Below are 13,933 nucleotides of genomic sequence, written 5' to 3'. Positions count from 1 at the left end.
ATGCAACAAACTAACTCACAGAGAATATAAGCATAGATACAATCAAGTGGTGAAGGCAGTACATTGTCAAGTATGCAAACCTCGCATCTTGGACACTAATAAATTGTACAGACAAAAACATGCAGCAGTACTAGAAAATAAAAGTTACAAGATGCTATGGGACATAGATATACAAACGGGTAAACCTATCCAAGCAAGAAGACCGGATGTTATAATAGTGAACCAAAAGGAAAAGTCCTGCCATATTTTTGAGTTTGCCATTCCATTAGACCACAGAGTTAAGATGGAGGAGACTGAGAAGCAGGGCAAATACACTGAACTAGTCAGGGGGCTCAAAGTTATCTGGAAAATAAAGAAAGTACAGATAGCACTACTAATAGTAGGAGCGCTAGCAAAAATACCGAAAAATCTTTTTAGAAAATAATAATAGTTATTGGAATCAGAGGGATGACTGAGAAGATACAACGGATTCTAATAATTAAAACTGCAGAAATATTAAGAAACCCCATTGAATGTGGAGACTAAAACCACACATAAACTGTACGCTAAAACTGGGCAACGACTACAGATGTAAAATACAGAGGAACATCAAACGGAATCATGAAAACTGAAACTGTATAATTGTAAGATATATTCACAGCCCTTTCTATTTGTGAATGTCACCATACATGGACACCGCACTAAATAATGAGCAGTGTTAAAAAGGATGGAAAGACCGTGGAAAGAAAGTACTAGCGAGACCTCCGCTGGTTGAGTGCAAAGATAATTGAGACCTTGGAGAGGCTTATTGCCGCCCAAATTACAATGAAGACGAATGGTAGTTGCCAATGAGAAATTAATGGTGTACGGCTGTTGCGATAACGCAAATTCTTTTATCGAAAGAGGTTGAAAGTACTGGGAGTCTGAGTAGACTTGGTGTTACTACGACTTTTGGGAAGACCACAATTTGTTCTCAAATAATAATAATATAAATTGGCATACCACAAAATTATCAAGGAGGTTCAAGAATACGAGAAAAATCGAGGAGCAAAAGCACTAACCAGACCTCTGCTGGATGAGTGCGAAGAGGACTGGACCTTGAACTTGTTAAAACCGATTTTCACTACCAGCTAATTCGATAACGCAAATTAATTTGCAAAGCTTATCGAAATAAATAGGATGGTTACTCGAAATCTGATAAGACTTGTTGTCATTCAGACTTAAGGAAAGACCATTAGTTGCACACAAACCATATAGATCAAACAGAAAAAAAATGATGACAAAAATATCTGCATTACAATAGTTTTTTTTTTAAATCGACAATTTCAAACAAGCATATATATATATATATATATATATATATATATATATATATATATATATATATATATATCCTCCTTGACTTTCCTCAATGTTTATCTTTGGTCTTAGAAAGCGACTCAGTGTCAAAGAAAAAAAAAAACCTACCTTCATCTTTCTTAAACTGAATATTACAATATTAGAATCTTAAAAACGGACGTTGTTTACTAGCTTGCACCTACACCCAGACAAATACGAGGCGTAAAACAAAACTTACTTGCACACAGGTTCCCTGAGGTACCAATACGTGTTGACGGAACCTACCTCAAAGTATTTGGAAGGTTTCAACTACCTTCGTAGTAAAGTTAAATCAAGTGGAACTTTGGATGAGGAAATTCTCAATAGAATTTCAAAAGCGTCTAGCGCAATTGGAAAACTACGTCATCGTCTTTGGAATTGCAGAGGTGTTCGTCTTCAGACCAAAATCGAAGTGTACTAAGCTGTCGTGCACAGTACTCTTCTATATAGATCGGAGTCCTGTATCCTGTGTTCCTAGACAGAGTCAGCAGTTGGACATCTTTCACAGGGGCTGTCTCAGTGCAATCTGTGGATTAACCCTGTAGGACAGTAAATCCAATGCTGATTTTCTAATGATGTGTAACATTGATGCTATTGAGAGATTTATCTTGAGGGCACAGTTACGATGGATTGGCCATGTTGCACAGATATGAGATGAAAGAATTCCAAAGATTCTTATGGACAGTCAGCTTAAAAGTGAGCAGCGGAATATTGGTAGAGTATTGCTAAGGTTTAAAGACAAGCTGAAAAGTAATTATGCGGCTGCCAATGTTGCGAGCACTGATTTTGAGAATACTGCCTCAGACCGTAAGGTTTGGAGGAGTGCAAGTTATACTGAAATCAAAAATTTTTCTGCATACAACATGTTGTTTTGATCAAAAATTGTCAGGAATTAATATATTTTTAAGGGGTACCTGTAAGGCCATGGATATTTTAGCTACTTTTTCGTTATTCAGGAATAACAATTGCAGGATGAATGTATGAATATTTTGACACAATCTGATCGCGTGTGTATTTCTAAACAGAAAAGGTACGGACTGTTTTAACGAGAAACAATCAGACAGACTATGTTTTGTTGTTGTATTTGTAATTTACTTAAAGTTGACTCATTTCTTGTGTGAATAGATTTCCATAAATAGAATAGTTGTTTCATCATTTTAGGAGACGGGCGCATCGACCTTCCATCCATGGGGATGTCATTCTAAAATTTCCACACCATTTATAACTAGTTAACCTATCTGAAATTCCAAATGTATCTATAAATATTTATTATAGAAAGTGAAACTACAAAATGTTGCATTTTTTAATGAATAAAATTGTTTATTATCATATTTTATTGCTGAGAGCTTCGATATATAGATATCTAATTCAGAGAAATAGTTTGCTTTCTCTCCTAATTTTGGCATTTAGATAGAAATGAATATCAAGTTTACGTCAAATTTGTATGATGCGTTATATACTTAGTGGGACGTGTTTAAATTAAAAAATGCTAACATATTCTTAAGTATCATTTATGTTTGAATATATAAAATAAATATAAAATCCAAAAAATATTTATAATGAATTATATGATACAAGTATTAAAATGTATCATTGTTTTCAATTTCTTTTATAAACATTCATATATGCCTGATGTTTATCTGGGTTGCCTTAGTAAATGATGGTTCTTTAGTACAAAACGACGTATATGTCTGTTTGAAGTAGTTTATTCTTTCATTCTAGGATAAACTTAGTGTACATTACGTTTCAGATTAAAGTATAGATATTTGTTTGGTAGATCAAAAAGAAACAAAGTGTTGATAAATATCTTTGCTGTGTCAACAATATCAAAATACGCTGCAAGAAATGCACCTGGATGCCGACAATCTAAGATAACGTGATAAAATAATCGAGTAAAACAACCGAAATACTTGCCATAAACCTCGAAGACTTTTCCGCGTTTTTTTTTTGTGATAGAAAACAATATCTTTGTTTTATCGTTAATACCATGGCAGGTGCTCGTCTGAACTCCAATCTGTAGTCCCCTCTCGCCACTCTTTCATGAAAAACACCCGTCTAGCTGAAACCACTGTCCAAAATTTTCCCCACTGCTTATCTGTGCCAAAATCAAAATGTAGATTCCATGAACAAAGCTTCTTTCTTAGAAGTGCACGCCTGTGGAACTCTGTCCCGGTTGCCTGTTTCCCACCTGACTACAACCGGGATGTCTTCAAGTCCAATGTGAACAAATTCCTGATGAACCGCCTCCTTAAGTAAGACACTTTATCAGATCTCTAAAACTAACGTACTGTACACACAATAACCCTTATCCCCGAGTGGCTTCCGGGCCTTGATAAGTGGTGAGTATCTTGTAAAAAAATGTATCATTACCAAGAAAGAATAAATGAATAAATTCATACAAGAAATTTTATTAAAGGGTATTCTTCGTTCTTTTCATGTTTGTTTATCATATAATGTTGATCCATACCTGTAAATGTGATCGCCTTAACGGAAATTTTAATAATAATAAACGTGAATCAAGTTGTAAACAAATTTGTATTAACATTAAGATACGTCAGTTATATAATACATTTAACGAATAGATAAACATAGATTCACCAAAGTGAAATGTACTTGCATACATTTTACTTTTTTCCAATGTATATAGAAATGTAAAAAGATTAGCTTCATTAATCGATAACAGTTTTGATTTGCTTTTTTTTTATTTTACTTCATATCAACTTCTACGTGTAATTGAATGCTCAATGCGATAATCTTTGTCACAGTTTTAAAGCAACTGGTTCTCTATATATTCATATATTTATTCATTGTGTTCGGTTTGTGTTGCAATAGTTTTGACTAATGAGGGGTAGATATTTAGATTACTGCCCACATCACCAATATTTTACAAGGTTTGAAGGCGGGGATCGGGTGGCAAGACCTGGGAGGGTTGACCTCCTGAGTAATACCAAGGCGGCGTACCTCAGTCCAACAGGTGCTGGGCCGGTTCCCGGCCCCCCTACCTGTGGGGCTGAGTGTCAAGAACGGATCCTTGACGTGTACTCTAATCTGTCCCCCTGCAGCCGAAGCCGCTAGGAGACACATCCCCCACCACGACTTATGAGGGGTAGATATTTAAAGTGGAGCCCATATCACCAATATTTGACTCAAGGTCTGAAGGTGGGGATCAAAGCAACCTCCCCAAAAGGAAGGGAACTCTTGCAATCACAAAACCTAGCTGATTATCCCCGTCGGTATTCCCCGCTCAGGGCGCCTCAGGTGGCAAGCAATTAACTTGCCCCACCCGAAAGCCGGGTGGCAAGGCCTGGCAGGGTGAACCTCCTGAGTAAGACAGGAATTTCTATGATATAATTGCTGCAGTTGACTCTTCCTATTTATTTACGGATATTTAAACGTGCGTTGCCTTTAATACATTTACCATCATTTAAGTGCAAAGAGACTCGCTTTTTCTTGATAGACATTACATACCTAACACTCTCGCCAACCTTTTGACTAGAGAAAAAGTGAAATATCTGTTCTGGCACTGCACTTAGTCTGTTTTGTCTCTTGTCATTAGCGTGAAGATTCTCTAATACTTGGCACTTTTTTCAGTCTAGATTCCGCTTTGGAGAGCTGCATTTTTCCTTAATTGAAAAAACGACTATGTCTCACTTTACCATCGTGGGGAGACAAGTAAATAGAAACACTTTATTTACTTGAGAAGAAGCTTTTCACTGTTGAGCCTATTTGTGTGATTGTATGGCATCGTAATATTTATTATAATCACGCATTTTCTGAAAACTGAACATGGTTACTATTCCCTTTTGAAAAGCAATAGATACCCTTTATACAATATATATATATATATATATATATATATGTGTGTGTGTATGCTTCTTAATCAAGAGTTACACAATATGAACATCCATAAAACGAGACTACAATTGCACAAGGAAATTCGTATTTAAGTCAGATTTTTATTCGTCTTAGGCTTTCGATGAAACAGCCAGCAAGCCGTGCATATGAAAAGGACTCATATCTCTATTTATAACATAACGTTATTTGATTGGTTTGTACGTTATAACAATTTGAACATGTTCGAGAATGATTTTATTTTAATGGCACGTTTCGAATAACTTAAATAGATAATGTGTAAATTATATAAGGAACACAATTTGCCAAGAATATTATTATTGCTTTTGTAAAGATTGAATAAGTTTACAGATCCTGCCTTGTACGGCAAACGGGTAATAAAACATTTGTATATGATGCAATTCAGTTCCTAGAACAACATCCTAGTGAAACTGATCAGTACCAATCCCACACATAAATATGTACTGTCTTCGCTCTCTGTTATTCAGTATCGAAGCATGACTTTCCTGTTTGAAAAAGATCCTGGCATGCTCAAAACATAACCAGTATTAATGAACACTTACTGCTTGGTTACTGATAACTTGCAGCATATCATTCCGAACGACTTGCATTTCTACATTGACATTATACATTCCGATGTGCGATGGGAAGATGCTCGCCGAGTTAATATCAAAAAAGGTTATCAGTGATGACCGCCATTTCCTTCATAGATGTGAACATGCTGTTCCACGGCAGAAACCTAGAAGGAGCTTCCTCAGCTGTGGCAAACACCTAACAACATTTCATGACGATTATAGCTGTGGACTGAACCACTCTTCTATTGATATGAACTCTTTCCATTTTGAAGTTATCACCTCAGGTTAAGTAGTGGAAAAAGAAAACACTCATATGCCTAAGAACAGTATTGCTGGGATCAAAAGTTGTTATAACTACATAAGGCTACAATACTGACGTAATGATGAGAATCATATGATGCAACACTGTTTTGTGTGTATTCTACTGCCCAACATGTTCAGAATGGGATATCTTACAAAGTAGATCAATAATGCAAATATGAACACAAAAAGTAGGGGCATTGTTGTATGGCTACATGCTTCGAAGAGAATCAAATAAAAGAACATGATGTAAATGTTAGACGGTACTGTTCATTCGACTCAGCAATAGATTAAAAAATAAACGTAAGAGTTAGTATTAGGTTAGTATTAGGTTAGTATTAGGTGCCGTTTTTGGACCTAAAATTGAACGTCAGAAACGACATTAGTTTTGCACCAACCTAATAAATGTTTTATCTTCTTCGCGCCATATAAAATATGCAGGTTATTTCGATCCTGCTTATTATTTTCTTGGCAAAGACAGTTCACCTCGCTTCATTTTAATGCTGACTGGAATCTCATTAATTAGAACCAAAGACACATTTATTATATTTTCTTTACTTTTAGCTTTATCTTCGTGTCTTCAATCATTTCTCTTACTTATTACCTTGATGTTGCCGCTCTACAATAAGCAACAACAGAAGCGCAAATTGTATCCACATCTTGAACGCAGACATGTTAGACTTACAACGATGTTAAATAAAAAAAAATAAATAGAATTCATTAATTAAAGGACACATTTTTTCAGATTAATATATTATAATAATTAGAAGAAGGGTTCATGTCTACTTAGGGGTAATTATATCATACTATCAAATATTTGTTTATATTATACTGTCTTCCTATAATATACAGAATTATCTGATATATCCCATGCTTGCATTATTCCAGTTCGTTTGACTGGTTTGTTTCTGGGGTATGTGTTTGATAGCTCATTGGAATACAGATTCTCATTCCAGCAGATTCTTTCAAAGTATTTCTAGTGTGAGATAGTTTTGTGTTTTTTACCCTTACATTTTCCCTCCTACTTTTTCCTCCAGGGATTTTAAGACTAAGACCAATGGGCACCTTCTGTCTTTTCAACAATCACCCTTTGTATTTGATTCCTTCTTACCTCAAGTGACTTAACGCTTTGTTTGAGGAAATTTCGAAGTAAAATCTGCATAAGTTAATGTGAATAACCAAATGTAATTTCATATCATTAAATTATAACAAGGTTAATAATTAATTGTCATTTTCACCGAATAAAACGAATGTCTTTTATTTATTTAATTATATAAATTGTAGTTATTCCATTTGCTTTTAATAATAACATTGCTTTGTTACACATTTTAAAATGATTTAGCTACATATTCTTCAAATCATTACACCGGTGTAACTTATTGAATGTATTTGCTTAAAAGATGATTGATTTTTTTCAATTTGATAACATAATTGAATTTTTGAAAATGCTAATTTAAAAATTGCTTTACATCTTTGTTGATATAATTATCTCATTTTTAATGTATGAAATTATAAAAACTCACGTATCAATATGAAATGACTTAGCATATTATATATGTAGCTGCCGCTAATAGCCCCTTCTCCAATCCTTTATTGACCAATTGTTGCCGTCCCCTTATTTACTGCGGACTCAGGCGGTAGTGGGGAAAGGGGCAGAAAACTACTTCAGACCCCTTTTGACAGCCGACCCCGGAGAGACAACATGGTATGTGACACTCTCACTTCATTCCAAAACTCACTGAATTTCCTTGTTAATTTGATATTGAAATGTATTCATTTTGTTTCATTTGTTCAATACTATATTTTCCTTTTCAGTTTTCACGGTGTTCAATAAATTTATTAACATCAGTCGAGGCGTTTTCTTTTCCTTGAAGTGGTCGGCAGTTACAGTGAAAACATGCTTTCGTGGATCTACAGGTCAGAAAATGCAATTTTCTAGGCTATAATTGCCACAATTATATTTGTTTATCCAGTGTCATAATTTAAAAAAAAAAAAAACAAAAAAAAAAAAACAAACAAAAAAATTTACACGTGGTTGACGCCGCGTCAAAATATTAACGAACTTTGTAGAAAATGTATATAGTGTATATTCGGCGCGTTGTGGTTCTCATTGTTTATATATAAAAAATATATATATATATATATACATATATAATCTTCAAGCAAAAGAAAAAAAAAAAAAAAAGGCGTGTTTGGTTATCAACGTACAGCCCGGCATGGTAGTCGATATTGTATATATATATATAAAACAAAACAAAACACGACGCGTTATGTCAAAACGTAAAATCTTAACTTCATGTTAAAAAAAAAAAAAAAATAATAATAATAATAATAATAAATAACAACGTCGGGTGCAAACAACAAATATATGGACATATTTGTGTCCATGATTATCATTATATAGTCTGGCATAGTCGTTCCTTCCTTCCTGTTTAAAAAAAAAAAAAAAAAAAAAAAAAGTGTGTCCCAGTCTAGAAGGATTGACTTCATCAACCGACGCACACTTGTCACTTATTAATTTTAATAATTAGTGAGTTTTCTCCCTTTAACCATTCAACATCTAAACTCCCCTCAACTCTAATATGGAACAGTCAAAGCTGTCTGAAGTCAATAATGCAGATCCCCAGGAGACACAATCTCAAGAAGTAAGGCGGTCTGGACGACAAAGATACCAGACAGAAAAAATGGATTTCCAAAGAGAGGAAACAACTAAGAAAGAAAGGGAGTTTATCAATGTTTATTCTAGGTTTAAGGACGATGTGAGCTTTGTCAGGATAAAGCTCAAATCAGAGTGCTCAATGCAGCAATTAGAGAATTTCACCCAGATTTTAGAAGAAAACAGGAGAACAGTGGAACAAGCCTATGAAGGTGTACGAAAATTAACTACACCACTTCCAGATATAAGGAGGAAAATGGACACATGTACTTCGGTAACCTCTGAAGTAATATCACTTCTTGAGGAACGGTATTCGGAAGAAGTGTTCGATCCTGCTGGAGTTAAAAAATCTCTCTCGAACTTGTTACAGAGAAAAGATGCTAGGTCAGTTTATGGCTCCACTGTTTCCAGACTGAGTCGAAGCTCTGGGCAAGGTTCACAAATATCGCTGAGAAAGGCTGAGGCAGCTGCACGCCTGGCTTCTAAGCAAGTGGAAATCCAGCGAAATCAGGAAATTTCCAAATTAAAGGAAACCCTCAGAGAGCTTGAAAACCAAAGGGACCTGGAAATAATTGCGGCAGAGTACAACGCTTATGCAGAAGCAGATGGCAGCAATATACTGGAGAAGTCCGAAGGGGAAGATGCTTTGCAGGTAGACGAATCTATCCTCAGTAAAACCAGAAGTAAGACCCTCCAGACAGCCTGTGGCCCAATCACACCCAAAATTGAAAGAGAGGAGGCACTTGTTAAGGTATTAAGGGAGTCTTTACTGATATCCAAACTCCCCACACCAGAACCATCCGTTTTTAAAGGAGATCCACTTGAATTTGTTGAATAGAGCACCACCTTCAAATCATTGATAGAAGAGAGCTGTAAGAGCTCAGCACATAAATTATTTTATTTAAAAAAATATGTGGGCGGTGAAACCTTTTCAGCATTACAGGGTATGTTCTATCGGACAGATGAAGAGGCATATACTCAAGCTTGGGATATTTTACAGAAGCGCTATGGGCATCCCTTTGTCATCCAAAGAGCGTTTAGAGAAAAACTCAAAGAGTGGCCAAGAATCGGACCTAGGGAATCCTTCAAGCTCAGGGACTTCAGCGACTTCCTTATAACATGCAGCAGTGCAATGCCACACATATCCGGTCTGCAGGTACTGAACGACTGCGAAGAAAATCAAAAGCTACTTCGTAAACTTCCTGGTTGGGTCACAGACCGTTGGAATAGGTATGTCACTAGGGCCCTAGATAAGAACATGCCATACCCAAGCTTTAAGGAATTTTCTGATTTTGTGTCGGAGGAAGCACGAATAGCATGCAATCCAATTTCCTCCCTTCATGCTTTAAATCAAACTGAAAGGAGCTCGGAAAGAACACAAACTCGGTTGCATGCTAGTGCACTAGCAACATCAACAATCTCACCCAAAGGAAGGGACCCCAAAATCAAGGAAGGTCAAGATAAACCTAAACCGAATGGTCCAGAGATTGCTACATCACAGCCTATGCGGTGCCACTTCTGTGGGCACGCCCACTTCATATACAAATGCGAGGAGTTTCGGGCTCTATCACTTGACCAGAGGAGGAGTTTCATCCTGACCAAAAACATGTGCCTTAGTTGTCTCAGGGTGGGACATTTTGCAAAAGATTGTAAGAAGAAGGTTACTTGCAACATTTGCAGATTGACCCATCCCACACCACTTCATGAAGACAAGCCCAGGTCGAAAGAAGTCGAAATAACCAGGGAAAATAGTGGTGCTACAAGCCTATATTGTAAAAAGGCAAGCAACAGCAATCACACCTCCATGATAATACCAGTTTGGCTCTCATGCTCAGATCCAGCAAGTCCGGAAGTACTAGTGTATGCCTTATTGGATACACAGAGTAGCAACACATTCATCAATCGAGATGTTTGTGAAATAATTAAAGCAGACTCAGAACCTGTTCGGTTGAAGCTGTCAACAATAGCCAGCCAAAACACAATTGAAAATTGCCAACGCATTTCAGGTCTAAAAGTGAGAGGGTATTTCTCGCAAAAGAAAATAGAGCTACCTCCTACCTACACGCGAGAATACATTCCTCTGGAAAGAAATAGCATCCCTACATGTAAAACTGCTGAAGCATGGAAACACCTCGTTAATATAGCAAAAGAAATGCCGGAAGAGTTAGACTGTCCTATTGGACTGCTAATAGGGTATGACTGCGCAGCAGCCTTAAAACCTAGGAAAGTGATTGCAGGTAAAGATAACGATCCGTTTGCTGTCAGGACAGATCTTGGGTGGTGTATAGTAGGACCGAAATCACATTTGAGTGGCCCAGGAAACCCGGTGGGGTATTGTCATCGAACCTTCTCCAAAGAAATCCCGCCCATCAGACCTACCTCAATAATCAGAGCCTTGGAGATGATTATCAAAATAGAGACGGAAGTCGCTGCCGAACAAAACCCAACTAAATCCAAAGAAATGGAATCTGTTGAATTGGCAACGGCTCAAAATGTAGAAACAAAAGAAAATTCTTCAGAAGTTTTTTTTGAGGAAGCAAAGAAATCACCAATATTTAAAAAATCAAGTGTTCTTGGAACCGTGCAAGAAACTGAAGAGAATTCTGATGTTCAAGCAAAAATTGCTGAGAGAAAATCTCCTAGAATGAAGAAAAAATCTCTAGATATAAGTGAAACCGTGTTGGAACCAAAAGCTGAAATGGATTCAGGAACTAAAGAAATTGCTGAGAAAAAATCTCCCAGGATTAAGAAATGTCAAGATACAAGTGAGAAACTTCCGGAACTCCGAACTGTAACAAATGATTCGGAAGAAAAGGTTTTAGATAATCTTGAGGCCGTCCCAGACAGTAACGAGACTTGTGATGTACGAGCAAGAATTGCCGAGAAAAAATCTCCCAAGAATAAGAAATCTCCAGAGACACTTGAAGAAACCAAAACTGAAACTAATAAAGAAAATACAGTTTTTGAAGTCATTCCAGAATCTAAACAAACTCTTGGTGATAAAAAATCTCCCCAAAACAGGAAAAAATCCGAGACAATTCCAGCAGCCGATGCTGAAACACAAGATAAAACGGTCTCGGATAAAACTACGGAATTAGAAATTCCAAATTCTTCCTTGGTGGTCCATTTACAAAAAGAAATGGAGTCGCAATCTGCAGAGATGTTGGAAAGTGTGATTCCGGATCTTTGTAAATTCCCAGACATCGGAGAAGATGAAATTAAGAATTTTATATCAGTCTGCAGACATGAAATCGAAAAACAATCTGATGTCATGCTATTACCAAAGATTGTTGACGTATGGGCACCGGATGGGAAAGCGGTTAATGATGAAGACAAGGATGATATTATTCCTTTATTGGATGAGAGTAATGATAGCATCGACCTTCCGAAGAAGGTAACGACAAAAAGTCCGCAGAAGGATAAAATTATTGATTTTACCGTTGTTCCAAACACCTTTAGGGAACATTCTGTCTTTGATACGCCACAAAGTAGTCCAGAAGAAGCTGTCTCCTCGAAAACACCACAAAAAAAAACGATATGGTTTCCGAAACTCCAAAGACTGTTAAAGAAGACATTGGTTCTGCAAAAACTCTAAAACCCGCAAAGGAAATTCGAGGAGATTCTGATATGGACATGGTGGAACGTAGCACACCGAAGAAAGTTGAAGAAAGTTCACAGGTCAAGGATACAGTTTCCAGCTTAGAAACTCCAAAGACTCATGTTCAGGAATCAGATAAATGTCCGACATCCTTGAAGGAAGTTGTAGGATCATCTGATGGAAAAGATTCAAAACGTAAAAAAAAAGGCAAAACCCCAAAGAAAGCAGTTGAAGAAAATTCCGAAATCGAGAAAGAACTGACCAACCCGCCAAAATTTGGACAGGACATTGGAGAAATTTTAAAGATGGAAACTATCCGCCAAAATCTACAGACGATGGTTCAGATGTGGGAGAAATAAAACATAAATCTAAATCAGAAAATATTGAAAGTTCCGAGGTTCAGTGTTCGGTTTCCAAGTTAGACATTCCAGAGACTGTTGTAAAGGAATCCAAGAAAACCCTGAAGTCTGCAAAGATAGAAGTTAAAAATTCCGAAAAAGAGGAGGCAAAAGCGAAAACTCCAATAAAAAAAGGTGGGAGAAAGTTCCATGATTGAGAGTACTGTTTCCGAGTTAGAAACTCCGAAGATTGTAGGTAAGAATTCTGATATACCTTTGACAACTTTGAAAAAAAGTTTAATCTGCTGAAAGCTGCATTGATCGTCCAATCCATAAGTTAGTTGTGCTAGTAGAGAATAACGACACATAAATACAATAAATATAGTAAAAGAGTAGCAATTATATTGATATTGTAATAAAATTGTCATCGTTCAGTAACGGCTTATCAATATTCGATGGCAATTTGGTGGGAGTGTAGCTGCCGCTAATAGCCCCTTCTCCAATCCTTTATTGACCAATTGTTGCCGTCCCCTTATTTACTGCGGACTCAGGCGGTAGTGGGGAAAGGGGCAAAAAACTACTTCAGACCCCTTTTGACTGCCGACCCCGGAGAGACAACATGGTATGTGACACTCTCACTTCATTCCAAAACTCACTGAATTTCCTTGTTAATTTGATATTGAAATGTATTCATTTTGTTTCATTTGTTCAATACTATATTTTCCTTTTCAGTTTTCACGGTGTTCAATAAATTTATTAACATCAGTCGAGGCGTTTTCTTTTCCTTGAAGTGGTCGGCAGTTACAATATAGATAAAACAATATTACTTTTAAAAATCTTTTAACATAATATTAAAACCCGTAACCATGATTATAACCATATTAATGGCGGATATGATTGTTAATTATATTATTCATAACTTATACAGGGAGACGCGCCCGGTTTTGCCCCATCGTAAAATACGTTTAAATATGATATTTTAAGTTGGCCAAATTTCGTGTATATTATTATAAAGTAATGATTTCAAAAGTATAAATATTTTGGTGGTACCAGTTAGAATCGGAACCGACACTATAGCTTTCAAAGCTGGTGTCGTTATCACTGAACCAAAGTGAAAATCATATAAACTGATTAAAAATTACAAATGAAAAATTAATTAAGATGCTTGTACAAAATGTTTAACGATCTTTTCAATTTTAACCCATTGCTGACCACTTAAAAACAATTTTAACCGGCTATAGACCCAAAAAAGAACGAC

The sequence above is a fragment of the Euprymna scolopes genome, chromosome 3, assembly GCF_053919585.1.
Source record: "Euprymna scolopes isolate OS-2025 chromosome 3, ASM5391958v1, whole genome shotgun sequence".
In the NCBI taxonomy this organism is placed as follows: domain Eukaryota; kingdom Metazoa; phylum Mollusca; class Cephalopoda; order Sepiida; family Sepiolidae; genus Euprymna; species Euprymna scolopes.
The sequence above is the reverse complement of the archived record's forward strand: the minus strand, read 5'-3'. Positions refer to the sequence as shown.